The following is an 11530-nucleotide window of genomic DNA, read 5'->3' as shown; positions in this document are numbered from 1 at the left end:
CCAAATCTTAATCTCATCATCTCTTCAGCATCATTATCATCATTATCTTTATCATTGTGATTATCATCATCATTATTATCTCTTCCAGCATCATTATCATCATAATCAATCACTATCACTTAATACAATCCATTATCATCATCATCTCAGCACAATTAACATCATCATCATTATCTTGTTGCTATCATTATACTCCTACCACTTGCCTTTGTCCAAGCGAGAGATACGTATGCAAATGAGATATTTCCACCGCGGCAACGAATGACAAGAAAAGTCCGTATTTTTTTGCAAAGTTCGGTGCATATAAACAATGGGCATTAAATCTATTGTAGGCAAAATGCGGAATCACGGAGGTGGACATGAAATATATCACAGCTGTTTAAATAGTTTTGACGAGGCAACAAACAAACAAATGTACGAAGGCAAAAAAATTTTAAAAAAAATTAAGAAATAAGAACAAGAATAGTATATAAACATTGAAAAAGAGAAATGATGAAAAATTATAGGGATTTTGACTGATTTTTTCGTTCATTCTCTTTTCTCGAGATCTTTCATTATCATTATTGTTATCATTAATCTCTCTTATCTTTTATTTTCTCTCTCTCTCTCTCCACTCTCTCACATGATCCTCTCTCCTCACCGCCCTCCCACCTACCTCCCTTCCTCTCCTCTATCCCGCTCACTTTATTCCTCCCTCTCCTCTCTCCCTCCCTTCCTCTATCACTCCCTCCGCCTCCCAACCACCCTCCCTCACTCATTCCGTTCCCTCCTCAATCCTCTCTAACCCCTCCCTCCTTCCCTCCTCTCTCTCCCTCCTGCTCCCCCTCTCTCTCCCTCTCAATCAATTTCCATCACTCATCATTTTTCAGAAGAGAAGCTCCAATGCTGCTTCAACCACGGGTTTCTTTTCATATCTAATCGATACGCGAATCTGTAAAGCATATAATTCCCCCCGAAGACTCGCTTTTGGTTACGATCAAAGGAAGTTGCACTCACATGCGTGCGGGGGAGGTGGAATAATGTGTCACTACCTTGCCAAACTCTTTTGTAGCTCGTTTGATCCCGCTGACTTCGCTTTTATGGGGGGGGGTGGGGGGGGGGTTTGTTCTGTCGATAATCTCCTTACTCTCTTTCTCTTTTTGGTTATATATATTTATAATTTTTTTCTCTATGTCGTTCTTTTGTTCTATATCTCCTTCGTAAGCCACTCGTTTTTATTGTTATCTTTCGAGCACGTGTTTGTTTGTTTTTTTACTTTCTCTCTCTCTCCCTCTCTTTACTCTCCTCTCATCTCTCATTCTCTATGACTCACTCATTCGGTGCATCGTCTGTTAATCTTCTCTCTCCCTTCCACTTCTTGAAAATATTTTCTTCTACTATGACTATCCGTGCACACACCCCATGTTGTATGTGTAGGTATAATATATATATATATATATATATATAATATATATATGTGTGGTGTGTGGTGTGTGTGTGTGTGTGTGTGTTGTGGCTGTGTGTGTGTGTAATAAATATATATAGATTCATATATATGATATACATATTTTCTTTGATCCCTATTTTTTCTCGGGTTTGCTATCTCTATCTTGATTTTTATCTACGAGTTGCGTTATTTCCGTTCACAAAGTGTGCGTGAAAAAGTGAAGTAGGAGAGGGAGGAGGAGGGAAAGAAAGGAGGGGAGGGGGGAGGGAGGAGGGAGGGAGGGAGGGAGGAGGGTAGGGAGGAGGGAGAGAGGGAGAGAGAGCGAAAGAGAAGAGAAAGAGAGAGTAAAGGAGAGAGAACAGTAAAACCGAAAGAGAAATAGAGAAGAAAGAGAAAAAGAACAGAAAGAGAAGATAGGAGAGAAAAGAAAAAGACAGAGAAGCGAAAGAGAAAGAGAAAAAGACATAGAAAGAGAAAGAAGCAGTGGGCAAAAGGTCAAAAGAAAAAGGCCACGTAATCTATTCAACATGCCTATTTTTTCTCCAATCTTCTATACCCTGTACATCCTCAGGTCTTAACAAACAAACAAAAACGTAAAAAAAGAAAGTAGCGATCGATAATGAGAATTAGAACAAAAAAAAACATGAAGTAGTAGAAGGAGTGAAAAGGAAGAGGGGGAAGAAAATCAGAGGATAAGAACATGAAGAAGAGTGAAAGAAAGAAGGAAGAGATAAACATGAATAAGAGATTGAAAAGGAAGAGGAGAAGAAGGAAGAGAAAAACATGAAGAAGTGGAGGAGTGAAAAGGAAGAGGATAAGAAGGAAGAGGAAAAATAACATGAAGAAGAGGAGGAGTGAAAAGGAAGAGGAAAAAACATGAAGAAGAGGAGGAGTGAAAGGAAAGGAGAAGTAAGGAAGAAGAAAAAAACATTAAGAAGAGGAGTGAAAATGAAGAGGAGAAGAAGATGGAAGAGTAAAAACATAAAAGAGGAGGAGTGAAAAGGAGTGGTTTTAGAGAAGTGGGTGTGAGAGGAAAAATAGGGGGGGCGAACATGAAAAGAGTGAAAAGGTTGAGGAGAAGATGAAGCAAGAGGAAAAAACTTGAAGAAGAGGAGAAGAAGAGGAAGAGGAATAAACATGAAGAAGAGAGGAGTGAAAAGGAAGAGGAGAAGATGGAAGAGGAAAACTTGAAGAAGAGAGGATGAAAAGGATAGGAGAAGGAAGGAAGAGGAAAAAACAGAAGAAGAAGGAGGAGTGAAAAGAAGAGAAATACATGAAGAAGGGGGGAGTGAGAAGGTAGAGGGGAAAAGGAAGAAGAAAAAACATGATGAAGAGGAGTGAAAATAAGAGGAGAAGAAGAAGAAGGAAAAACATGAAGAAGAGAGGAGTGAAAAGGAAGAGGAGAAGAAAAGGAAGAGGAAAATACAGAGAAGATGGAAAAGGAAGAGGAGAAAAGAAGAAGAGGAAAAACAGAAAAAAGGTAGTGAAAAGAAGAGGAGAAGAAGGAAGAGATAAAAACATGAGAAAGAGAGGATGAAAGGAAGAGGAGAAGAAGAAGGAAGTGGTAAAAAAGATGAAGAAGAGGAGGATGACAAGGAAGAGGAGAAATGGAAGAAGAAAAAAAACATGAAAAGAGGAAGGAGTGAAAAAGGGAAAAAGAAAAAAAACATGAATAAGAGGAGTGAAGAGGAAGGAGAAGAAAGAAGGAGGAATTTTTTAAAAAAAAAAAAAATTTATCAGGGTGAGACGTGAGAAGTGTGAAAAGGAAGAGGATGAAAAAGGAAGAGGAAAAAAAAATAAAGAAGAGGAGGAACGGAAAAGGAAGAAAGAGAAGAGAGTAAGAAAGTAGGATGAAGATGAGGAGGAAAAAATAAGAAGAAAAGGAACTAGGAGAAGAAGGAGAAAAGAAGGGAGGAGAGAAAAATGAGGAGTAGGAAAAATAGAAGAGGAAGAGGAAGAGGAGGAGAAGGAGGAGAAGAGGGAGAGAAAGAAGGAAGAGGAGGGAAGGAGACGGAGGAGGAAGAAAAAGAGGGAAATGGAGAGGAGAGGTGGTAGATGGGGCTGAGAAAAAGGAGAAAGAGGAGAGACAAGAGGAAGAAGAAGATGAACAATAGGAAGATAGAGATACAGGAGGGAGAGAGAGAAGAGAAAGAGAAATAATAAAACCAACACACTTAAAAAAAAAAAAAAGCATACAAAAATAACAAGAAAAGAAACAAAAAAAAAAAAAAAAATAAAAAAAACATAAACGACAAAGAAATAGACAAACAAAACAACCGACAAACATGTCCCTCCGTTGACATGGCCGCGTACTGACGCTCGCGACCTGCAATTCCCCCTCCTCCCCCTAACCCCCTTCCCCCCCCTCCCACATCACCCCCCCCCCCCTCCCCCCTACAACACGGCCGCTTAGACCACCTGCTTCGGGTGCCGAGGAGGGGGTTTGTCCCCGAGGTGTCCTCAAAGGGACACGTTGGACTTATTGTATTTTCTTTTGATTTACTTGACTATTTGTTGTTGTTGTGTCCATTGTTTTGTTGTTGTTTGCTATGCTGTTGATTTTTATTGTTTTTTATTTTATCATTACGTATTAGATTATTATCATATCATCATTTTATTATTATCATTATATTATATTATCATCATCATATCATTTTTATTATTATTTTTTATCATTATTATTATTATCATCATTATTAATATGAATCATCATTTCCATCTTAAAAACAAGGTAAGACAATTAAAACTTTCTCCTAGTTTTTTTTCATACCAGACAACCATGGCAATATTGCATAGAATAAGGATAGAGCTTCAGGTTTTCTTACGTTTGATTTAATGATATGATATAAAAAATTATTAAATCCATACCAGATAATCACTTTTTTTTTTGATTATTCTTTTTACATTGAGGATTGACAGAAACATTTTTGGGCACTTCGTGTTTTTTTTACTTTATATGTTTACTTTTACAAGCATTTTTTTTTTACTTACTTATATTTTTGTTATATTCATTATGAGGGGGGGGGAGAGGGGGAGCAAGAAATTCATAATTCGCCTTTGTGTTTAGTCGCGTCATTCACTTAACGTTTTAAAAAAAAAAGAAAGAGAGAGAAAAAGACAGTGACGTGTGTACAAAATGAAATGCAACACAGCACAAAAGATAATGAATTGTGGAGATTCGAGTACGTTAAAAACCTTATACGATGAGGAATCTGGTCTTTACTCGAAACTCACGAATTTTGTGTTCCTCCTTTCATCACGTTTTTACTTCTTATATATATATATATATATATAGAATATATATATATATATATATATAATAGTATATGATATATATATATAATCTGTTTGGTGTGTTACTGATTGAATATACGATCTTAGATAGCATTTAAACCAATACGATTAAGGGTATAGTGTAAAATTGTAAGAAATAAAGAAAAAAAAACACAAAAACATAAGAGCTAGATATAAATATATAAAAACAAAAGACCGCCCACAGCGTTGGACTCACAAATTGGCGTGTATACATCCTGACGTACCCCCCGCCCACCCCGTCCACCCCCTACCCTCTACCCCGTCTTTATATTATGTTCTCTTGACTACTTGTTTGACCATCCGCGTTTTGTTCAGATGCTTGTGTGATGGCGTCTGCCTTGGTGCCGAGGTCAAGGTAATTCCTGAAGACGAGGGAGACGAACGAGCAACCCACTACTAGACCCCTCCACTTTGTCCCACTGGTCTGTCCCTTGGGGGCCACGGGTTCGTTCCCATGCCCCCTCTTTGCCCCTCCCCCGCGCTTTCAGCCTTAGACGAGGACGATGAACCCGGTTGGCTTGATCTGACCGATGGCGCGACCTATTCGACTGTCCGATCCTTGCAACACCTACACTAACCCTCCGGCGCGCCGCTCGTATCAGGTAAGTGGAATTTTTTATTATTTTTCATTATATATTTTTTCCCTGGTGATTGTCTTCTATCCATAAGGTATCTCTTTTTTCATTGGAATCGGTTGGTGTTGGTTGAATCAGGCTCTTATTAAACTGATGGTTCGTAACATTTCCATAGAAATAAGGAGATTCACTATAAATTTTTTTTTTTTTTAGGGTTGAAAATCAATACTACATACTCGTTTAACTATAAAAAGATATTATTTTTTACATTTAATGCAAACAGAAAGCTTTTTTTCCTGATTCCTAAGAGACAACAGTTGTTGCCTTAGTCCCCCCAGAAACAATTCATTATCTCTAGCAAGTATATTATGTCCGTTTCTTTTTGATTCACGCTGAGTAGGGAAACTATGAAATTCAAGGTAAAATTAATAGGCCTTTTCTTCTTCGAATAACGCGCGTTACGAAATACATAAAAGTGTATCGATGGAATTCCTCGTCAACCTCTACTGGTTCATATATCGTGGAAATAAAGCGCGATTCCGACCCTGACCCCAACAATCTGGAAATCTTTTTATTTTCTAAGCACTTCGTGCTACCTCTCCTACTTCGGGGCATATTCGCTTGCAAAAATCTTAACCCAATTACTTACCTAACTTCGCCTAGTTTTTGAATTAAGCCCTAGCCAGGGGCGGCGTTCGCTCCCCTCTGGAACCCCCACCTTTTTAAGACACTTCGTGCAACATACCTTGTGCAAAATATCCCTGAAAACCACCATCCTCGCCCTGAAATTCAAACATGGGCTGGTGTTTTTACGTATATACGGCTAGCGACAAGCTGTGGACTGGAAACCCCCATGAATTACCTCATGCGCTGTTATGTTCTCTCGGATAGATGGCCGCAATTAATCCCCATTTTTACACTATAATTTATAGAGTGCCCTCTATTGAGTGGTCACGGGCAATTATCGGTCCAAGTTTCCCTATCAGAAAATATATGAGACGTAAGACCAGTTGTTGTCCATCATGTACAATTGTCAATGTTTATTCGTGTCGCGGCATTTCATCTACAGAACTAATTACGTATCATAAGTAATCACGAAGCGCCCTGAATAAGGGAGGTCCCACAAGGGGTGTAGCTCCCTCTTGGTAAAAGGCGACTAAGCAAAGTGAGGAGGAAATTGGGTGAATTTTGCATACGAAATATGTACCGAAGTAGGCACGAATTGCCTTAAAAAAAAGGGGGGGGGGGAAGAAGCCTCTTGGTCTATGGGCTAACTTCTAAACTAGCAAATAAGTTAGGTAATTGGGTAAGATTTGGCAAAAGAAATATGCCCGGAATTCATATTTTACCCCGAAATTTCTCCTGATCCTACTTCATGCCCTCCCCTACAATCTGACCTAGATTGTGGGGTCCAGGGGTGGAATATCGCGCATTAGTTCCACCTATTAATGAATAGTAAGAAGGTTGAGAAGAATCCATCCGATACCACGTTTGTGGTATTTCGTAACGCGCGTTATACGAAACTTTACCGTGGTGAATGGGGTTAGGTCAATAACCAATGCGAAGTAAGTTTGTTGGTTTTTTCAGACGTATACGTGCACGTGCAATTTTGGTTAATTATACCTCTTTATACTAAAATCAATCACTTCGTGTGTATATATATAGCATATGTATATATGCAATATATGTACATATATTGCCATTATAATATACATATATAAGTATATATATAATATATAAATACATATATACACATATATATAATATCTATATATAATATATAAACATATATAACACATATATGTTATAAATATATCTAAATTATATATAATATATATATATATATGTGTATATATATATAATATATAAGAAAAATGTGAATATATTATATATTATATAATATTATATATATTATATATATATATATCTATATATATGTAGTTAATGTAAATTGGTATATAATAATATAAAATATATATATATTTATAAGTGTATATATATATAATATATAAATAGCTGTATATGTATATATATAATAATATATAAATGTATATGTAATATATATAATAGATATATAATGTTATGTATATATATATTATAATATATATATGTATATGTCTATATATATATAATATATATATAGTATATGTGTATAAAATATAATATATATATATATGTTTATGTGTATATATATATAATATTTATATATGTATATGTTAATATATATATAATATATATATATTATATGTGTATATATATATATATATATTATATGTATATGTGTAATATATATAATATATATATATGGTAATAGTTATATATATATAAATATATATATGAGATATGTGAATAATATAATAATATATATATATGTATAATGTGTATAATATAGTAATATATATATATGTATATGTGTATATATATATATATATATATATAAATGTATATGTGTATTATATATATAATAATAATATGTATATGTGTTATATATATATTAATATATATATATGTATAGTGATATATATATATTATATATATATGTATATAGGTGGTATATATAAAAAATATAATATATGTATATGTGTATATATATATAATATAAAAAATATGTATATTGTATATATATATATAAGATATATGTATATTGTATATATATATAAGATATATATATGTAATAAGTATATATTATATAATATATATAATATAGTTATATGTTTAATATATATAATATATATATATATATGTATAATGTGTATATATATATAATAAAATATATATATTATATGTGGTATATATATAATATATATATATATATGGGTATATATAATATAATATATAATATGTAATATGTGTATATATATATATATAATATAAATGTATATGTGTAAATATATATATAGATATATATAATGTTATATGTGTATATATATATAATATATATATATGTATATGTGTAAATATATATAATATATATATAATGAATATGTTATATATTATATAATATATATATATGTATAAGTGTATATATAATATAATATATATATAGATAAGTATATTGTATATATATATAATGATAATATATGTATATGTGTATATATATATAAGACGGATATATATGTATATGTGTATATATAGATAATATATATAATGTATATGTGTATATATATATGAATATATATATATGTATATGTGTAGATAGATATGATAATATATAATGTATATGTGTATATATTAGATAATATATATTGTATATTGTAATATATATATGATATATATATATATAATAATTTATATTGTATATATTATATGATATATATATATGTATATGTGTATATATAATGATATATATATATATGTATATGTGTATAATATATATATTATATATATGTTATAATGTGTATATATATTGATAAATATATATATGTATATGTTATATTATATATAATATATATATATGTATATGTGTATATATATTAAAATATATATATATGTATATTTTTATATATAAAAATAATATATATATGTATATGTGTATAATATATAATATATATAATGTATATGTGTAAAAATATATAATATTATATATATGTATAGTGTATATATATTATATAATATATAAATCTGTATATGGTGTATATATATATAATATATATATATGTATATGTTGAATATATAATATAATATATATATATGTAATATGTATATAAAAATAAAAATATATATATATGTATATGTGTATTATATTAATAATATATATATGTATATGTATATATATATAATATATATATATGTATATGTGTATATATATAACATAATATAATATATATGTAGATGTATATATATATAATAATATAATATGTATATGTGTATATATATTAATATATATATATGTATATGTATATATATATAATATATATATATGTATATGTGTATAATATATATAATATATTAAATATGTATAAGTGTATATATATATAATTATATATATATGAATATGTGTATATATATATATATAATATATATGTATCATGTGTATATATATATAATATATATAGTTATATGTGTATATATATATAATATATATATATGTATAGGTATATATATATAATATAATATATGTATATGTTATATATAATAGTATATATATATATATGTGTTAAATAGATATAGATATATATAAATGTAAGTGTATATATATATCTATATATATATATGTATATGGTGTATATATATAATAATATATATATATGATATGTGTATATATATATATAATATATAAGTATATGTGTATATTTTTATATATATATATATGTATATGTGTATATAATATATAATATATATATATGTATATGTGTATATATATATAATATCTATATATTATATGTGTATATAAAAATAATATATTATAATTATATGTGGTATATATATAAAAAATATATATATGTATATGTGTATATATATTATAAATATATATATGTATATGTGTATATATATAGTATATATATATAATGTATATGTGTATATATATATATATATATATATTATATGTGTATATAGATATAATATATATATATGTAAATTTGTGTATATATATATAATATATATATATGTATATGTGTATATAGTAAATAATAAAATATATGTATATGTGTATATATATATAATATATATATATGTACTAGTGTGTATATATATAAAAAATATATATATGTATATGGGTAATATATAATAATATATATACATAATATACACATATTTGTAATATATATACAATACAAACATAGTTATATTTTTAAAACATATATAAAAACATATATGTATATATATATACATATATAAACATATATGTATATATATATACTTTTCAAAGGCCCCTATCTTTAAGTCTCGTAAATGCATTATCCGGTAATGTTAATATCCGATGGCTATTGCCGGAACTTCGAAGAATAGGATAACGAAGGTTCTCTTTGACCCGCGTCCAGATGAGTCAATCTTGTTCATTCGAGTGTTATCTCTTTTTCAGGACAATCTTTTGCCTTCCAATGGCAACAGATTTGCTCGTTCATACGTTGTGACAAATTCCTTTGCAAATATTTGGGTTTCTTATTTATCATGTCGAATGCACGATTAACATGATACAAGAGCCAAGGAAGCACAACTTCCTAAACGAAATTAGAAACAAAACCTCGGTATCATTACATCAACCAATTCATATGTCAAGACTAATAAACTCCTTGGATTTTTGTTGGGCAAGGTTTATCAATCAGGAATCCCTCCTACTTCCTTTTGCAACCTCTGCCTTCCTGTCGCATTCACGAAGATACATAACTAAAAATTTAAAACCCAAAAACCCCGGGAATTATAAAATCAAACAATTCATAGTTGCTCAAGGCTAAAAAAAACTCCTTGATTTTTGGTGGCAAGGTTTATCAACAGATCCCCCCTACTTCATTTGCATACCTCTTATGCAATTCTCTGCCGTCTGTCGCAACTCACGAATATAAAATCTAAATTTAACCAAAAACCTCAGATTAAAAGATACCAATTCCATAGGTTGTCAAGGCTAAAATAAACTCTTTTTTTTTCGGTGGCAAGGTTTATCAACGTATCCCTCCTACTTCCATTTGCAAACCTCTGCCCCTCTGTCGCAACTCCAAGAAGTATAACTAAATTAAACCCTCTCTCTCCTCTCTCCTCTCTCTCTCCCTCCCTCTCGCCCCTCTCCCCCCTCCCCCCCCCTCTCTCTCTTCTCTCCCTCCTCCCCCCTCCCCCTCTCTCTCCCTCCCTAACCCCCTCCCCCCCTCTCTCCTTACTCTCTCTCACTCTCTCCTACTCTCTCCCTCTCATTCCCTACTCTCTCTCCCCGCTCCCTCACTCCGCACAGTGTGAAAACACATACATCCAGGATATATAATTCCAGATTAGTGACAGAGATTGCAAACCGGAAAGATACAGTCAAAGTAAATTGGGGATTTTGGCCAAATAGTTCGGCAAAGCGGAAGATTTTTTTGGTGTTGCGGTCCATCGATTTGTTTGACGAAAAGAAAGGTAGACAGATTCACTTTGTTTTTTTCGGTATGTTAGAAAAGAGAAAAGGGTGGGAGGTTGGAGGAGGTAGAGGTAGAGGTTTGGAGGTGAGGAGGTCATGGGTAAAAAGAGGAGGAGGAGAGAAGAAGAAAAGAAAAGAGGGAAGAGTAATATGAAAAAGGAGAGA

Source organism: Penaeus japonicus, unplaced genomic scaffold (assembly GCF_977035675.1).
Source record: "Penaeus japonicus unplaced genomic scaffold, GWHDUDI00000001_assembly GWHDUDI00000006, whole genome shotgun sequence".
Taxonomy (NCBI): domain Eukaryota; kingdom Metazoa; phylum Arthropoda; class Malacostraca; order Decapoda; family Penaeidae; genus Penaeus; species Penaeus japonicus.
This window is presented reverse-complemented; position numbering follows the sequence as displayed.